The following is a 20,252-nucleotide window of genomic DNA, read 5'->3' on the forward strand; positions in this document are numbered from 1 at the left end:
AATGCAAGCGGAAGGATGCATGAACTAATAGATGGAAGAGATAGCTGACAGATAGCACCTGTTGCGAGGTTTTCACTATTTGTTTTTATTGCACTTTTTCTCATATTTGATTATTTTTTGTTTATTTTTCATTATTTTTGTTGTTTTTGTATTTTCCCGTGTCTGAAGTAGAGAAGCAAGTGTTGCCATGGCATCTGCCTCTTTGTTGTCATTCCTTGGAATCTGCTCAAAATTTATTTCAACAAAGTATTTCTTGACATCATCAACCATCTTCTTATAAGGCATTAGCTTTTCTTCCTTTGTTTGATAATCGTCATTAATTTGATTGATGACGAGTTGAGAATCTCCAAAGACTTGAAGTTGTGTAATGTTCCATTCTATGGCCATCTTTATTCCTATGACCAAAGCTTCATATTCTGTTGTATTATTGGTGCATGGAAAGATTAATTTGTATGCCTTTGGAATGGTATGACCTTGTGGTGTGATGAATAGAATTCCTGCTCCTGATCCATGTTGTGTATATGAACCATCAAAGTACAATTGTCATGTCTTTGTGGCTACCTTTAGGATATCAGCATCTATAAATTCAATGTGTAAAGGACGATCATCTTGAAGTGGTGCGTCTGCTAGTTGTTCTGCAATAACTTGCCCCTTGATAGCTATTTTGTCCACATACTCAATATCAAACTCGCTCAGGATCATGATCCATTTTGCTAATCTTCCTATTAATGTCACCTTGCTGAACAAATACTTGAATGGATCATTTTTAGCAATCAACTTGATAGAGTGAGATAGGAGATGGTGTCTCAATTTTTTAGAAGAAAACACTACTACCAAGAATGCTTTTTCTGTTAGTGAATAGTTGAGTTCGTATCCCACTAATGTTTTGTTGATGTAGTAGATAGCTCATTCTTTTCCTTCATTATCTTGTTGGGTGAGCAAAACTCCTAATGATACTTTTGTGGTTGATATATATAGTAACAATGACTTTCCTTGAATTGGTGACATTATAAGGATTGGTGGTTGTATGAGATATTCTTTGATTTTGTTGAATGCTTCTTCACATTGATTATCCCATTTGTAATGGACATTCTTGTGCAACAGATGAGTAAATAGTTGACATTTATCTGCTAGCTGAGCAATAATCTTCTTATTGACTATAATCTTCCATGGAATGATCTGAGTAGACTACTATTCCTGGGAGATGCCATTTCCATGATTGCTTTAACCTTGGTTGGATCTACTTCGAAACCCCTAGCTAAAATAATGTATCCCAATAGCTTACCCGAAGTAACACCAAAGGCACATTTCTTAGGATTGAGCCTTAGCTTGTACTGTTCTAACCAGACAAAGATCTTTTCCAATATTTCCAAATGTTCTTCTCTATTGTATGATTTGGCCAATATGTCATCCACATAATCTTCCATGAATGTATGCATCATGTCATAGAATATCATTGTCATAGCACTCTTATATGTAGCACATGTGTTCTTTAATACAAAAGGAATGACGTTCTAGTCGAAAGTACCCCATGGACATGTAAAAGATATATTTTCTTGATCTTCAAGTGCTATTTTAATCTGATTGTATCCGAAGAAACCATCCATTAGAGAAAACATGGAGTGTCCAGCAGTTAAATCTGCAATGATGCCAATGTTAGGCAAAGGAAAGTCGTCCTTTGGACATGCATTATTAAGATCTCTGAAGTCTATGCATACTCTGATACTTTTTTTTGGTTTGGAAACAAAAATGATGTTTGATACCCATTGCGGATATGCTACAGGCCTGATGAACCCTACATCTAGTTGTTTTAGTTCCGCTTTGATAAGAAGAGTGATATAAGGATGCATCTTACTTAATTTTTGTTTAACTGGTTTGGCCCTTGGACTGACATTTAAGTGATGCATAATAAGCTTTGGATCCAACCTTGGCATGTCTGCATATGACCAAGCGAAATTGATTTGTCATCGTTTGAAGAAGTCCATATATTGTTGCATTTCTAGTTTTGATAAAGAAGTCGCTGGATGTAGAATCTTTGGTTGCTCCATTGTCCCAATGTTAACTGGCTTTGTTGGTTCGATCAATATGGATGACCTTTCTTGATAGTATTCAGGTAAAGTGTCAAATCTCCCATCTTCCAATGACTCGAGGAGGTTTTCATTGTTAGATGCGTCCTTTCTTTTGACTTTTTCTTGATCTAATGTTGCCAATAAATGGTTTTCAGCATTAGACCTGATATTGTTTTCTTTATTTCACTTTTGCAACTGGGAGATTTGGCACCCACTTGATTGGAAGATGCATTGTTGAAATCCCTAGTGAAAGTTGTTGCGGGTTAGATTGCATTAAGATATAAGGTGTAGCGTCCTAAAATTGTGACACTTGCAATTTTGACTGCATTTGGGTCTTAACGATGGCGGCACAACGTTGAACCTGAATGGAGACCCCGAAACCTGCTTGTGACATCAAAAGCTGCATTTTTCTGTACCCTGGCTTGATCCCTCCTTGTACCCTGCTGTCTCGGGAGGTGGGACCATGGCGCCCAGCGCCCTAGTCCTTGGCCCTATTTTGGGCCCAGTCTCTTTTGGGCATCGGGTCTTTAAGTTTGCAATTCAGGAAATAATGTTTCCTGGTCGGCCTAAGGTCAGAAAAATAAGTCTATCAGCCCTAATTGACAAGTATATAAACTACATTTCCTCTTCCAAAAAAGGGAGGAGGACATATGTGAGCAAGACACGGAAGCGATATTCAAACATTCAAACATTCAAGCATTCAAGCATTCCTTCAAGCAATTGAGCATTCTAAGTCTCCATTCAAGGCTAAGTGTTGCATTCAAGACAAGGATTCAACCATTGAAGAGGAGATCACATACAACATACAACATACTACATAAATTTCACCTTCGCATGTAAGAATACAAACATTCTTACAACAAGGTATCAGTACTTGTTTACATTACAAACATTTACATTTACAGCATTCTCATTTCTTGGTTAATTCCAAAACCGGGGTTTGACCTAAAGGCAAACCCCTAATCCCTAACCCCCCAATCGTCCTCTCTTTTCTGTGTGTAGGTTGCAGGTACGCGGCTGTAATTGCAGATCTGGAATCCTTGTGCAGAGACGAACAGATCCCCCTTCGTTTCGCGGATTTTTCGGAGGACCGTGTGCACGCCGGGCACCATTGTCCCGTCAACTTTTGCTCAAATTTGCAGAATAGCACTGTCTCGACATTTTACTGCTAATTCCAAGTCCGCAGCTTCATCCCGTATCCCTATCTCTGTTTATAAGCGAATCTTTCCTACTTTACATGCATTCCTAGTTCAATCTTTCTATCTACATTCTTTACAAAAGAGGGTATCCTTGCTATCACAACCCTTGAAACTCATTTAGAATCCAATCTTGCATTGTGTGGGATTGGATCTTGTGGGTTTCAACCCCTCTTTTGAATGTAAAGTCTCTCCTAAGTGAAAACCATCAACCCTAGTGACTCTCCCTTCTCTCTCCTTGGGGTTGGGGAGGGGAGAACACCTAGGGTTCTATTTTTCCACTTTACATTTTGGTGAACCCGACGTGAACATCCTCATTCTGATTATTCATGGTTAGATCTGAAAATTTTGCTTTCCTAATTATATTTCCATGTTTGATCTTTTGCAAATTTTAGAGGTTGATTGCATAAAAATCCTAAATTTTTCTTTTTAAGTAATTAAACTTGTGAAATGTTTAATTGTTAATGCTTGTTTCAGATCTACCCTTCTATTGCAAATTGTCAATTCATATTTGTGCTTTAATTCTGAAAATTAAGTGGTTAAATGTCAAAACCCTAATTTTTAAAGACCTTCTTGATTCAACCTTTGACTGATAATTTCACTAATCAAAACACCTCCAAATCGGCTGTAACTTTGGATTCCGCAATAAAATCACAATATCTTTCATCCCTGAAAATTTGGAAAAAATTTGCGAGGACCGTGTGCACCCCGAGCGCCATCGTCCCCGACATTTTTTTTGAAATTTCAGGAGCTAGATCTTACTGTATTTTTTTGCTAAAATCCAGAATTTTGGCTGATTTTATCAATTTTAACACTTTCAAAATTAAAGTCAAAGTTGGTCTAGCGATTGCTTGGATTGAGGCTTCTAATCATTCAAAAATTGTTGAAATTAAAATTCATATCAAAATTGTGTTTCTTACAGTCCTAAATCTAAAAAGTGTGTTAGCATTCATTCGAAATTTCAGTGCTTTATTCAAATTTTTACAATTTGTGACTTTTGAAATTAAGTGTTTAATTGCAGCAACCTTGATTTCCACTTTCAAATTTGAATTTTGCATGAAATTGAGTCAATTTTTAAATTTCAACACTTGCATTGCTTTCAGCATTCCCTCTAAAATCATAAAATTCAAAATTTCAGTTTCCCTCTCTTTTTCAAAATTCAAAATTTGCATTTTTCAACAATCTTGGTAGGGTTCAATTTTGAGATTGCAACTTTAATTTGGCCTATCTATAGATCGTAAAATAACTCAATTTTTTCAGATTAGCTTTAAAATCATCATAACTTTCATCCTTGAAAATTTTGAAAAAAGTTGCGAGGACCGTGTGCACTCCGTTCGCCACGGTCCCGAACATTTTTTTCGAAATTTCGGGAGATTGTCCTGATTGCATTTAACAGCTTAAATCTAGGAGATTGGCTGGTTTTATTGAAATTTGCTACCTCTAAAATTCAAAATCTTCTCTCTCTCTTTAGTGCATGATTTTTACAACAATAAGCCCTACTTACACTATTCCCGTTAGACGAAGCCTTAGAATTAAGTCTTTCCAAGGTGTAATTACCGAGGAGATGGAACCTAATTTGAATGGCCTTTTTAACGAGGACATGGGTAATTCCTCTAATCCGCTTAATGATGAAGAAGCTCTCCATGAGGTTTCTGTAGAACAACTTTCAAAATTGGATAACCAATTTGATGATTTTCGAAAATGGATGACTCAAGAATACCCCGATAGTGAAGCTCTTTCATTAATTGAGGGTCTAAAACGTATGGTTCAAAGTGATAAGAATGGAATTGATATTTTGCATGGTATTGCACACATTGTGGATTCGAATGTGATGCCTATGAAAATTTGTGCCGAAACCTTAGGTTATACACAACCTCCTACTCAAGTTAATCATTCTATTCCTTTGACAACTCCTATTGCTAGTATACCTACTTTTACATCAAACATAATGACTACTTCAATACAAGACATTCCTCCTATGATCACTAGTCATGGGGGCAATCCCTCTTCTTCAATCAACCCTCTTCCTTCATTCAATCCAACTTCTTCATTCATTCCTTCAATAATTGTTCCTATTATATCTCCACAAATGAACATGAAACAAGGGGGCAATTCATTTAACCATTCCATTCCTCCTTGTAGTGTTCTTCCTTTCCAATCATCTCCTATGACTAACTATCATAGTGTCCCACCACCTTACTCTCTACCTTCTTTCAATAACATAACACCTCCATCACAATCTAACACGTCTAATATGAACTCTTCGACTGAAGCAACCATTAACAATCTTGCACAAATTGTCTCTTCTTTGCAGCAACAAATTGCCTCTATGAATCAATCTAAGTTAAGTGTGCCCACATTTGATGTTGTGAGCACACTTTCTCTTGACAATGTTCGAGCTATCCCCCCTAAACATGTTGAAATCCCGCATTTGGAGCTTTATAATGGTAAGGGTGATCCTCTAACACATGTTAAGACCTTTCAAACAATATGTACTGATTTTGCTTATGACCAAAGGTTGCTTGCAAAACTGTTTACTAGAACATTAAGAGATAAAGCCCTACAATGGTATTGCTCATTGCCTTCGTATTCTATTACTTCTTTCGAACAACTTGCAAATGCTTTTATTCAACAATTTCAAAACAATATAAGTCCTAAAGTTACTTTGATTGATTTAATGCATTGTAAACAAGGTGTTAAAGAAAAAGTGACTGATTTCATTGGTAGATATAAGCATTTGTATGCTCAAATTTCTTTTCCAGTACCTGACAATGATATTCAAAGAATCTTTATTTCTAATTTACAAAAAGATATTAGAGAAAAACTTCTGTTTTCTGAGTTTACTTCTTTCCAATAGTTGTGCGCAACTCTTCACAATTATCACTTGAGTGTGAGTCAAATGGAACAAGCAAATCCTATGGCTCCGAGTGATAAGGGTGATAGTAGTCAACAACCATTTGGGAAGTTTAAACCGAACAAAGAGTCCATTAAATTCAATGAAAACATCATCAACAACAATGTGAATGCAGCATCAGGTGTGCCTCCTATTTCTAAGTTTTTCAGGAAAGAAAGAAAGTTTACTCCTTTGCATGAATCATTGCATAGTATTATGAATAAGTTATTGGAACAAAATGTGCTTACTCTTCCTCCTATAAGGCAAATAGATCTTGCAAAGATTAATTCACCCTATTTTGATAACAAATCTTTTTGTCAATTTCATCGTCATCCTGGGCATGATACTGAAAAATGTTTTGCTTTAAAGGGTAAAATTCAAGATTTGATTGATAATAATACTATTTCTGTTTCTGGCATGAATGATAAAGGCAACACATCTATAGCTCCTCCTAACCAAAATCTTCAGATTTTTACTGATCCATTACCTTCTCATACCTCTAATGCGATTGATACTAATGATTCCTCTGTCTCACTTGATGATCTTGTGTCTATGACTCCGAATGTGATTAACTTTGTAGAGCAGTAGAAAATCCCTAAAGAACCTTCCATCACCTTTGATTCTAGTGAAACTATCAGGGCACCTGATGGTCCTTTATATATAGTTGCAAAAGTCAAGAATACACCTTGCCGTGGAGTGCTTATTGATCCTTCTTGTATGGTTAATATCATTACTGAAGAATTTCTTTTTACTTTGCAATTGAATCAAGTGATCTATGATGAAAAAAATGTGGTTGTGAAACTATTTGATGCATTTTCTTCTCCTGCAATTGGTTCTATTACATTACCTATTGAGGTCCATAACAAATCCCCTGATGTGGACTTTTCTATTATTCCATCATTCGAACAATTTCGTGTGAAGCTAGGCTATCCTTGGCTATCTTCCATGAAAGCTATTGCTTCTCCTATTCACAAGTGTTTGAAATTTCCCCATAATGGTGAAGTTGTTACTGTCAATCATAGTCTCTTTAAACCAGCTGAAAGAACTTCTAGTGTTCCTATTGATTACTTTTGGCCTAAACAATTCCAATCTCTTCCTCCGCGAAGTGATCATCTTTTCAAATCTTATCAAAAGTGGAAGAAAGATATGATCCTATCTCTAAGTGAACCTAGAACACCCAAACTTGACATTCCTATCGTTCTTGAGAAGGAAGTTCTTCCTTTGAAAGATAAAACTAATGTCTTTCCTCAAGAAGATTCCCAACCTATCCCTATGAATGTGACTATGCCTATATCTAATAAACTTCCTAAAAGTAGACCTATACCTCCTCTTCATGATGGACTTGGTCTCCTTCCTAAACCAAATATTCCTCCCTTATATGGAGCAGTTCCTCCTCCTTCCTCTTATGGAGAGAAGAGACCTTCCTCTTCTCCTATTGTTCAACCTAAGAGACCACAACCTAAACACCCAAGTGCTAAGGATGAGAGCATTCCTCCTCCTCAATCTCCTCAACTCCCTACTAAGACTAGACGAAATCGTTCTGCACGTGAACGCCGATGAAAGCGTCATCTTACAGCTCAGGTAGCTACTTCTCAAACTTTGCAATCCCCAAAAACACCTTCAGCCAATATTATTCCATTTTCTCCTCAGCCGACGATTGAGCCGAAATCTCCTAAACATAAGGTGCATGATGGTCTTGATCCTGTGCGAGTTAAAGATCCTATTTTTATAAATCTTGATGATGATATAGATGAAAATGTTATTCATGATGAAAATGTTACTCCTGTTCATTCTGATAGTGAGTATGAATATGTTGATGTTGATAACCATTTATCTAATGAATTTTCTAAAGCACTTATCCTAGCTCCTAGACAAGAACAACGTGGCTCGGAACATGAACATAGCCCTTGTTTGGATCTTGCGATAGCTCCATATACTGTGTTGGATGTTCCTCCTCTAGCATGTTTCCTGCCTTCCCGAAATATTGATCAGCAAGATCGGGGGGTAGATGACATGCTAGACTAGTTTCATTAGCATAGCAGACTCTCTCCTCCTCTCTTGATCTCTTTTGTTACTTCTTCTATGTGTTATTCTCATTCTTCTATTTGTTGTCCTTAGTGTTTTCTACTTGAGGACGATGCAAAACATTGAGATCTCTTTTGGTCTCTCTCATGTTGACTCAAAAGACACATGTGTTCCCTTCTTCTAGGTGACCTTCCTTGATTGGGGAATGAAGAACAATTATGCATACATACATATGATATACATGAATTATCATATAGCATACTGACCCCGAGGAAAGCAAAGTCACCTTGTACTTTGTGCTTTGTGTCTATTATCCTTGGGCTTATCTCACACTTGGGGGCTAAATCCTTGTGATAACGTGCTCCTTTCTCATTTCTTATATGTATCACTACCTTAAAGCAATCACCCCCGGTGAGGCATGTGCGATTGCTTTAACGTAGGGGGGCATACATCCCGTCCATATCTTTTCAAGATACTTGAAAATTTCTTGACAAATTTAGCTTTGCCTTGAAAATTTTTGATATCTTTCTTGCATGACTCATAGTGAGGGAACCTTACTACTGATAGTCATGGTTCTCCCTCGTGATCTTCCCTTTTACTTTGTCAATCGAATTCGTAAGATCCTTAGTCCATTGGGGGCTTGGTGTATCTTTCCTCCTTGACGTGGTGAAAGTTTTTCAATGTTGTTTCCTTGTACTTTACTGGAAGTATGAGCATATGCTTATACTCCCGCTAAAGTGGGGGCTAAATGTAGCGTCCTAAAATTGTGTCACTTGCAATTTCGACTGCATTTGGGTCTTCACGATGGCGGCGCAACATTGAACATGAATGGAGACCCCGAAACCTGCTTGTGACATCAAAAACTGCATTTTTCTGCACCCTAGCCTGATCCCTCCTTGCACCCTGCTGTCCCGGGAGGTGGGACCATGGCGCCCAGCGCCCTGGTCCTTGGCCCTATTTTGGGCCCGGTCTCTTTTGGGCATCGGGTCTTTAAGTTTGCAATTCGGGAAATAATGTTTCCTGGTCGGCCTAAGGTCAAAAAAATCAGTCTATCAGCCCTAATTGACAAGTATATAAACTACATTTCCTCTTCCAAAAAAGGGAGGAGGACATATGTGAGCAAGACGCGGAAGCGATATTCAAACATTCAAACATTCAAACATTCAAGCATTCCTTCAAGCAATTGAGCATTCTAAGTCTCCATTCAAGGCTAAGTGTTGCATTCAAGACAAGGATTCAAGCATTGAAGAGGAGATCACATACAACATACAACATACTACATACATTACACCTTCGCATGTAAGAATACAAACATTCTTACAACAAGGTATCAGTACTTGTTTACATTACAAACATTTACATTTACAGCATTCTCATTTCTTGGTTAATTCCAAAACTGGGGTTTGATCTAAAGGCAAACCCCTAATCCCTAACCCCCCAATCATCCTCTCTTTTCTGTGTGTAGGTTGCAGGTACGCGGCTGTAATTGTAGATCTGGAATCCTTGTGCAGAGACGAACAGATCCCCCTTCATTTTGTGGATTTTTCGGAGGACCGTGTGCACGCCGGGCACCATCGTCCCGTCAACTTTCGCTCAAATTTGTAGAACAACACTGTCTCAACATTTTACTACTAATTCTAGGTCCGTAGCTTCATCCCGTATCCCTATCTCTGTTTATAAGCGAATCTTTCCTACTTTACATGCATTCCTAGTTCAATCTTTCTATCTACATTCTTTACAAAAGAGGGTATCCTTGCTATCACAACCCTTGAAACTCATTTAGAATCCAATCTTGCATTGTGTGGGATTGGATCTTGTGGGTTTCAACCCCTCTTTTGAATGTAAAGTCTCTCCTAAGTGAAAACCATCAACCCTAGTGACTCTCCCTTCTCTCTCCTTGGGGTTGGGGAGGGGAGAACAACTAGGGTTCGATTTTTCCGCTTTACATAAGGATATGGCATGGTCATTAGGAAAGGTATCAATGATAGTATGTCTTTCATTTTCCCAGTCAATAAGTTCATGATGGATTAGAGGTAAGGGGTCCTCAGGTTGAGATGCTTCGAGGGTATTTAGGGTCATGATAGAGATGTCAAAGTTTTTGATATGTATTTCAATGTCTAGAATGATACTCTCATTAGAATGACCTCTCGCAAGTAGCTTCTGATTGTCCTCAATTAAGTCCAAGTCAACCGAATGTGATTCTAATTCAAGTGGGCTAGTTCCTAATGTTTGTCTCGCATATGCATGAACTACATCGACTCCTACATCTTCTTCAAAGCAATTTTTTTCAATTGAGTCTTCAGAATGATAGGAATCCCATTCCCATTCATTATAATTTGTCTCACTTGTAGCTTGCAATCTACAGATTTGTTCATATAGTGTTTGATTTGTTTCTTCTATTTTGCTTGCTATATCTTTTCTTCTCTCATATTCAGCTTCTTCTGGACTGAGATTGAGTTATGTCAACCTTTCTATCAGCTCTCCTTGATTTGTACCAGCTTCTTGTTTGATTTGATTAGGAGTTCATGCTGCTTGGGAGGTGCCTTTAGTTTGTTTTTCCCATTGATTAGAAGCTTGCTTCTTTTGCCATTTCATGTTTGCTTGTGCTTGTTGTTTGGCAGACGTTTCTTCCCTTTCAATTGCAAGTTGTTCTTATCTACTATCATTTTCATCTTGCTGTTGGCTAGAAGGTGTGTCCTCCTATAGAGTAATTTGGCCATACCCTAATCTGAATTTGTCTGTAGCCTATTGAGTATGAGGTTGGATAGGTTCTGAGATACCCTCTTTTCTTTTTCCTACAGGACTTGTTCTAGTGTATCCCATTTTTTTAAGGATGTTAAATCCTTTTCCATATTTTTTAGTGGGCATTCTAACATTGTTGATCTTTTGTTGGACTTATTCATCCTTGTATAGCCATTGTAGCACATCTTTGTCTTTTGTTTCTTTTGATAAGGTCCCAACACTAACAAATGCTCCATCAAATATTGGAAGATCTTTCACAGTTGGTTGATGTTTAGAGTTTGATGGTTTTCCATAGGACTTAGGAGAAAGTGGTAACTGTGATAGTGAATATTCTTTATTCCCTTGATCTCTTAGCTACATTTGTTTTTCCATGCTTGACAAAATTCAGGCAAATTATTGTTCTTTGGATTGTGTGGTTGAAGATGATGCCTCCCTATTATGAGGAACAATGACCTCTTGAGCTGGTTTTAGATTACTACAGTAATGGAATGGATTTGAATCTGTTGAGATCATGATTTCCTGTCTATTGTATGGAAACTTCAAGCACTAATGATATGTTGATGGAATAGCTTGTATGTCATGTATCCATGGTCTTCCCAAAAGTATGATGTATGATAAATTAAAGTCTAGAACTTGGCATGTTGTGTCTTTCAGCAAGGGTCCCACTTTGATGGGTAATATCACAATGCCTTTAGAGGAACACTCTTCTTCATCATATTCTTTGATTGTTATCTTTTTTCCGAGGATCCACTACCTCTTCAGAATAACCTAGAGCATGGATAAGACTCAATGAGAAAGTGTTTAAGCCAGCTCCCTCATCTATTAGGACACGTTTAACATGCATCTTATGAATGAGGACTTCAATATGCAAGGGAATGCTATGGGGGTGTTGGAAGGACATGTCGTCTTCTTTGGTGAATGATAAGCAGTTAGGGGTTGTGAGATGTCCCACCATGGTTTGGAATTGATCTATATCAAGATATTTGGATACTGTTGTATCTACCAATGCTCTTTCAAGAATTTCTTTGTGTGCAAGTGAAATCTTTAAAATTTCTCAGATGGAGGGGCATGTGCACAATGATGGTGGTTAGAAAAGTGGACACCACCCAAAAAAACATGGAAAAAGGAGCAGTGCGTATGCAGTTCTAAAATTTGAAATGACCACGTATGCACTTAGGTTTTTTGTTCCTGAGCCTAGAGAAGGTAGTGCATACATGTTGCTTTTAGGGAAAGTAGTGCGTACACACTACCTCTAAGAAAATGAGTGCGTACGTGCTAATAATCCCAAAAGAACTGTGTACGTAGTACCTATCAAAAAAAGTTTTTAAAAAAAAACTGGGTCTTATTTTCCCGTGAATAGCACGTTTTTAGTTTTTTTTGTTTTCATTTTCTCTCCTAAACCACAAACGGGGTGCTAGATTTCTCCTCTAGACACTATGGATCAAGGTTAGTTTTTGTTTATTTTTGTCTTTCTTTCCCGTTTGTTCAAATTTTTTTACATTTTGATTTTAATTTCATTAATTTTGATTAGGTTTTTTCATTTTTTGTTTAAAAAATAGATTCTTATAATCCACAACAAGAACAACCAAATTCACCTCCTGAAAACCCACAAGATACACCCCCCAATTCCTCCTTTTGACTACACACCTGAAACACAAGAGCAATTAATTAATCAGTTAGGACAAAATACGTCTAAAATAAATAGACTGATTGTTAAATTGAAAACATCCGAACTTGAGCATCATCAATCCCTCACCACTATCCTAGAAACATTAGCTAGTGGTGCCATAGTTGTTTCCACACAAATTACCAAATAGGGAAACTTTAGGGATAGGTGTCATCAATTCTATGTCGATGGGCTATCATACGAGGGAGTAAAAAACAAAAATATTAGTAAACAACAAATATGTGCCCTTTTCATTGATCCCAAAACTGGTTAGTCATTACCTCTTAATGCAAAGAGGTTTCCTATACATTGGTGTACCAATGTGCAGATGAAGAATCTTTTTTGGTAGAGGTGGTGGATGGTCTTTGATGATCCACCTTGTAATAATTATGAGGTGCCATTATATTTTTTGAGAAAAGTATATTGTGAGTTTGGGCTCAATGTGCACCCAAACTATTTTGACATGAGAGAGTTCCATGGTAGAGGTGGTGGCTCTGCCCAAGATAGACCTGGAGCCCATAGGCGATTACTCGCAGAGAGTCGCCGCCCCCTAGCACCCAAACCCAAGGTGCATCATATTGTCCCAGTAGAGCTGAAAGAGTCGATAGAGCTACAAACTCTTCAGGCGGCCACAACATTTACTGGTGCCATCATCCAGCATGGGACATCGTTAGCACACCCTATTGTATTGGATGATGAGCCATTAGTTGCTCCAGGTGGCAACAGAGAGCCCATCCAGCATATGTGTGTTAGTTGCTCGGGGATATGCTCAGGGATAGATGATACAGCCAATGCAAATGGATCCACATCTCATCCATGCATGATTTGCAAGAGTAGATGTCAATCCCATGCAACTAAGGATTTCACATTGACAGATGAGTTGATGGACATGGTGTTTGCCCATGAGCGACAGACACAGGTGTGTTGATTTGAATTCATAGAATTTTATTTATCAATCATTTTAAATTTGTAATTACATAAATGAATTTTTATTTATACATCGATTTAAATTGAGACAAATAATATGCATTTCAGGATGTAGCAGCGGTATCCCATACTCCTCCCCCAGTTACTACAGCTACAACTTCGATGCCTGAGGTATAAATTTTGTAACATGTTAAAATAGAATAGAACACTTTTAATTCAAATAAATACAAGATATACTAACTATCTTTAATGCTTGGTCCAATTTTTGGTTTGTAGGTGTTGACAGGGGATCAAATGTCCCAGATTGATGACATCACACTCTCAGCGATTGATTTTGGCCTACAAGGCTATACGGTATCATATTTTATACAACCCTTTTTATGTATTGTTTTGATAGAATATACAAGTCATTTCATTTTAGATTTTTCAAAATTATATTTAATAGATTATCTATATTAATATCTCATGTTAATTTTATTTTTTTAGGGTACCCCCTCCACGCCTAGGGCTCGTCCTAAGAAAAAGAATTCCTCGAAGACGCCAAAAAATGGGAAGAAGGTAATTGAACACATTTTTAGTTGTACAATTGTTTGAAAATGTTGAAATCAAGTATTAGTTGGGGTTTGTAGATTGATTAGTGTTTTTTGTCTATTTTACATGTACAACAACCATTGAGCTATGTGGATTTGTTGAATGCACCAAATTCGCCCGTGGATCAAGAGAGGGTGGAGGTATGTATCTCTACTTTATTTTCTTGATTTCATGATTATATGCACACGTACATGTGAACTTGTGATATATTATAATCGTATAATTTTTTCATTCAGGAAATATCCATACCTATTTAATCAATGGTGAACCCTCCTCCGTGCACTAGAGAAGCATCTTAGGATCCGGTACACTTTTGTTTGATATATTACATTAATTGTTTTTAACCTACAATACTTATCATTATATTAATTGTATTTAATCTTTGAACATTTTTTTGCATAGGTAATAGTGATAGTTTCTTTATTGATGGTGAGCCATCCTTAGTCCATTGGAGAAGCATCTCAGGCACAGGTATGTCATTGTTCTCTATATTATAGCTTTTAAGTGTTTCTAATATATTTATGTTAGTACATTGTATTAATTGTACATTTATTCTACAATAGACCCCTTCACACTACGGTCATAATGTGGATCCATTTAAGTGTGTCTTCAAGAAAACTCCTAAGAGTGACAAGGAGAGGAGAGCAAAGGCATTAGCTCCTAGATCAGCCGATGAGGTCATCTACATTACAATTGCAAAGGATTTATAGTTAAATGCATAGTTATGTTGTTAATTATGAACTATTTTCTACAAAAGAATTCTAACTTGGCTTTTGAATTGTGGTTTTGTAGCCATCTACAGAACTGTATACTGCATCGAAGAGGCTTGATTTTGATGATCCACCACAAGTTTAGGATCATATAGTGTTAGTTTTGGTCATAGAATGACCAAAACATGTAGATATATTCTACATTTTTATTGTATATCGATTTGGACGTGGCATATGCCATATTTTTGTAATACTTCTATTGACTTGGCAGACATGCCTTTTTTTATATATATAAATGTCGATATTCGATCCAATAAATGTTTTCTGAGTTCATTATTTTCTATTCGTTGTATTTTTTGGTTGTCCTTTTATAAATTTAATTGATCATTTGCCTATGTAATCAACAATATGAATATAAAAAACAAAAATATATGATATAAAACATTGCAATCATGGAATATGATTTGATAAAATTTCTAAAATGTTGAATTAACCCTACAAAACTCCTTGTATTCAGTTCATTATTGTGTATTCATTGTATTTGGTGCCTGCCCTTTTATAAATTTAAATGAATATTTGCATATGTAATCAATAATATGAATATAAACAACAATATGTGTTTGGTGCGAGAGCACCCTCACACTCGCAATGGTCAAATTTTGTTCATAGTGTGCACAAACTGACATCGCGAGTGCGTCTGAGTGGGCAGGTTTATGCTAGGCATTCCCCTATCGTGCATCCCAAAGCGTTAGAATATTGAGAGTCATACCATACCGGTGTGATCTCTCAAGTGCCCTGAGTCCAAAAAATTATCAAAATTTGACGGACTATTTCTTCAAATCCACGACACATATGGTAGATCCATCTGAACCTGTGGGGTCATGTGAGGCTCCTCTGTAATGGCCTATCTCAGTTTTTGATGACTCAGAGCCATTTTCAATTGGTAGCATTTTTTTGTTTGTTGCAAAAACTATCAATTGCATTTAATGCAAAGTTGCAAGGTTGGCTATAATTGATTCGGCTTGTCGTGTGCATAAACCAACATCACAAGCACGTCTGGGTGGGTAGGTTTATGTTAGGCATGCCCCTGTCATGCATCCCAAAGTGTCAGGACACATTTGGTCGATCCGTTTGAACCTGTGGGGCTGCGTGAGGCTCCTCTATAATGGCCTATCTCGATTTTTGATGACTCAGAGCCATTTTCAATTGGTAGCATTTTTTGCCTACTGCAAAAACCGTCAGTTGCATGCAATGCAAAGTTGCAAGATTGGCTATAATTGATTTGGCTCATCGCAAGCACGTCTAGGTGGGCAGGTTTACGCTAGGCATGCCCCTTTTGTGCATCCCAAAGTGTCAAAACATTAAGAGTCATACCGTATCGGGGCGATCTCTCAAGTGCCATGAGTCCAAAAAATTGTCAAAATTTGACAGACTATTTCTTTGAATCCAGGACACATATAGTTGAACCCTTTGAACCTATGGGGTCGCATGAGGCTCCTCTACAATGACCTATCTTAGTTTTTGATGACTCGAAGCCATTTTCAACTCGTAGCATTTTTTTGCCTGCTGTAAAAACTGTCAGTTGCGTGCAATGCAAAGTTGTAGGATTGGCTAGAATTGATTCGGCTCATCGTGTGCACAAACCGATGTCACAAGTGCATCTAGGTGGGAAGATATACACTAGGCATGCCCTTTTTGTGCATCAAAAAGTGCCAGAACGTCGAGAGTCATACCGTACCGGGGCGATCTCTGAAATGCCCTGAGTCCAAAAAATTGTCAAAATTTGACGGACTGTTTCTTCGAATCCTGAACACATATGGTCGATCCGTTTGAACCTGTGGGGTTGTGTGAGGCTCCTCTATAATGTCCTATCTTGATTTTTAACAACTTGGAGCCATTTTCAATTGCTAGCATTTTTTCATGTGCTACAAAAACTGTTAGTTGCATGCAATGCAAAGTTGCAAGATTGGCTATAATTGATTCGGCTTATCATGTGCACAAACCAATGTCACGAGCGTGTCCAAGTGGCCAAGTGGGAATATTTACACTAGGCATTCCCCTATCCTACATCCCAAAGTGTCAGAATGTTGAGAGTCATACCATACCGGGGCAATCTCTCAAGTGCCATGAGTCCAAAAAATTGTCAAAATTTGACAGACTATTTCTTACAATCCAGGACATATATGGTCAATCTATTTGAACCTGTGGGGTTGCGTGAGGCTCCTCTACAATGTCCTATCTTGGTTTTTGATGAATCAGAGCCATTTTCAATTGGTAGCAATTTTTTGCCTGCTACAAAAACCGTCAGTTGCATGCAATGCAAAGTTGCAGGATTGGCTAGAATTGATTTGGCTCATCGTGTGCACAAACTGACATCACGAGCACATTCAGGTGGGCAATTTTATGCTAGGAATGCCCTTGTCATGCATCACAAAGCATCGAAATGTTGAGCGTCATACCATACTTTTGCGATCTCTCAAGTGCCCTGAGTCCAAAAAATTGTCAAAATTTGATGGACTATTTCTTCAAATTCAGATTACATATGGTCAATCTATTTGAACATGTGGGGTCGCATGAGGCTCCTCTATAATGGCCTATCTCTATTTTTGATGAGTCAGAGCCATTTTCAATTGGTAGCATTTTTTCGCCTGTTGCAAAAATTATCAGTTGCATGTAATGCAAAGTTGCAAGATTGGCTAGAATTGATTCGGCTCGTCATGTGCACAAACCGACATCACGAGCATGTTTGGGTGGGCAATTTTATGCTAGGCATGCCCCTTTCATGCATCAAAAAGCATCAGAACATCGAGAGTCATACCCTACCAACGCAATGTAGAAGTTGTTTGACAACTTTTTTGACAATTTTTTTGACAACAATGACATTTTTTGCTCAAATTGTATCTAGTTTCAATCTATGACCCCTATGACCCGATAATGAATCAAATAATTCTCTATGATTATACAAGAATCAAGAATTCTCATGATTGACCCTATCATATCACATATACTCAAAACATAGTCACAAAACATTGACACACAAAATAGTCACAAAACATTGTCACATATTATTCAAAAATTTGCCTCTAAATATGGTCAAATCAGCTCTTGGCTATTTGATTATACAAAAAAATGTCTTACAAATCATCTCATGGGCTTTTATACAAAACTTGGCATTACAATATGTGTGATTTAGCTCATCGCCATTTTAATATACAAAATTTGGCATGTACATATGTACAAATCAGCTCATTGTCATTTAAATATACAAAATTATGCCCCTAAACATGTAAAAATCAGCTCATGGGCATTTATATATACAAAAAACAAATATAAGACAATTCATCGATGATTTATACAAAATTCTCAAAATCATTCTACTCTGAATCGTAGAATCAATCAAGTGAGCCTTCAGGATCGGCTCTAACCCGTATTGTGTCAAGTATTGCCTCGTGGTCAGATTCATGAACTTTCCATAAAATCTTCTTATGAGGTCTACCACAATACTTCATCAAATAAATATTTATTGCAACAACAAGGTTAGAGAAATGAAGAATATGTATGTGTGTTTCAAAGTCCTCGAACAACCAAACATCAGAATTCTTGATAGGGTATCTCCTAAGCCATGTTCCTGTCACGACAACAGGCCCTATTGGGTACTCAATACCCTCTCTGTCAATGATTGTGGTTGTCAATTTTCTTTTTGGCTGAATACAACGACACAAATAGTAATATGTTCCTTCTTCATTGTTCTCTTCTGCAACAACTGCATACACATGACTTGCATTTTATAAAGTGTTAATTAATACCAAAAATAAAGTATGATGTACAACAAAATGAACCAAAAAAGAATACTTGCAAAAAAATTAACTCAAAAAATCACTTGAATCCACTAGGTCGGATACATGGTCAAAATCAATTGATGTCTCCATCTGGCTCAATTATAGTGCTTTGGGAATTTGATATGAATCAATAGGAACCAATGGTCTACAAGACCATTTGTCAACCCATTCTTGTGATTCACATTCTTCCCACAAACATACCATCTGTCTTGTATAAATTACCAGTGAACTTAAATTTGAAATCATAAATGAGTGCATGTCACTCGATCCTGCAGCTATACAACAATCTAGAAAACTTTCAATGTTATATTCAGTTATCAGCCAAAAATATCTACGAACCATTGACGTACCTGGATTACCTGGACCCATCATAGACTTACACCATCGCATAATTGTTTCTGCATCTATCAACTCAGCACCACCTTCGTACTTCAATTCTTCTCTAGCTAGGGCTCTTTTCACACATGCTCTTGCACCATCGTGCTCTCCCTTACCATGTCCAGCCTCAATGAAATTCCAAAAATATTGTACACAGCTTGTCATATGCATCCTTTTCAACCAATAAAACATCCTTGCATTCTTGAATTGTGCAGTGTAATTATCTGACCATATTAAGTGTCAGTTGTATCATATGTTCCTTTCCCTTAAACTATCATAGAAAACTTTAAAGCATCCTTGTACAAACTCTGATGAATAAGTACAATCATCACTTATGTGGAAGTGATACTGTCTTACAACCTTTCTATCCTCCTCTATGCTATCATCTGCATGCATGAATGCTATGTGTACAAAAATAGAAACTTGTGTAGAGTGATAATACATAGATTGCACTTCATTTTGAGGTTGTAGTGTATAATTTTCAGCAAAACCAATGATAGAGACAATGGTGCCAAGAGGAAATGTGTCCTTACATAACTTGAATTGCTCATCTAACCATCGAGCTCTGTGTGTATGCTTATGTATTCATAAACTAGTTTCTCTTGAAACATTTTCATAAATTCAGTTACACATATATCATTTTCACTAGCTCACATCTCTTCAAATCTTTTCTATCTTTAACTCCATATGTGATTGTCTTGTATTTTCTGAAAGAAACTAGTTTCATACCAATTTCATATGTTCTCTCCAAATGTATGCATCTTGGTAAACGTTGCAAACCACCACATATAGCACAAGAACCTTCCAAACAAGGCATCTTATAATAAATGCAACCATCATGTCTATTACATAGCACACTTGAAATAAATTCTCTTACCGACTTAGGAGGTGCTTGTATATTGCATTCCTACAAAACATCGTTAGTGTGCAAAGTAGAACAAATATGATGAAAAATATCATAGTGCATGGAAAATTCAATATGCATCCTACAACAACACGTGGTGCACCAAGGGAACAAGAATTAACTATCTGCAAGTGGTGGTGTTTTTTGTCTATGTTGTGTAGTCGCAGGTTGGATAAGCCCAGTTTTGGCTTATGTTTATATTTTGCTGGTTATAGCCCTGCGTGGCTTATGAACTATACTCTGACTGGGTTTTTTTATTGCTGATAAACTGTCGTATTATGGTTTTTGTTTTTGATAGAGGTAAAAGGCTGC

This window comes from Cryptomeria japonica, chromosome 10 (assembly GCF_030272615.1).
Source record: "Cryptomeria japonica chromosome 10, Sugi_1.0, whole genome shotgun sequence".
Taxonomy (NCBI): Eukaryota; Viridiplantae; Streptophyta; class Pinopsida; order Cupressales; family Cupressaceae; genus Cryptomeria; species Cryptomeria japonica.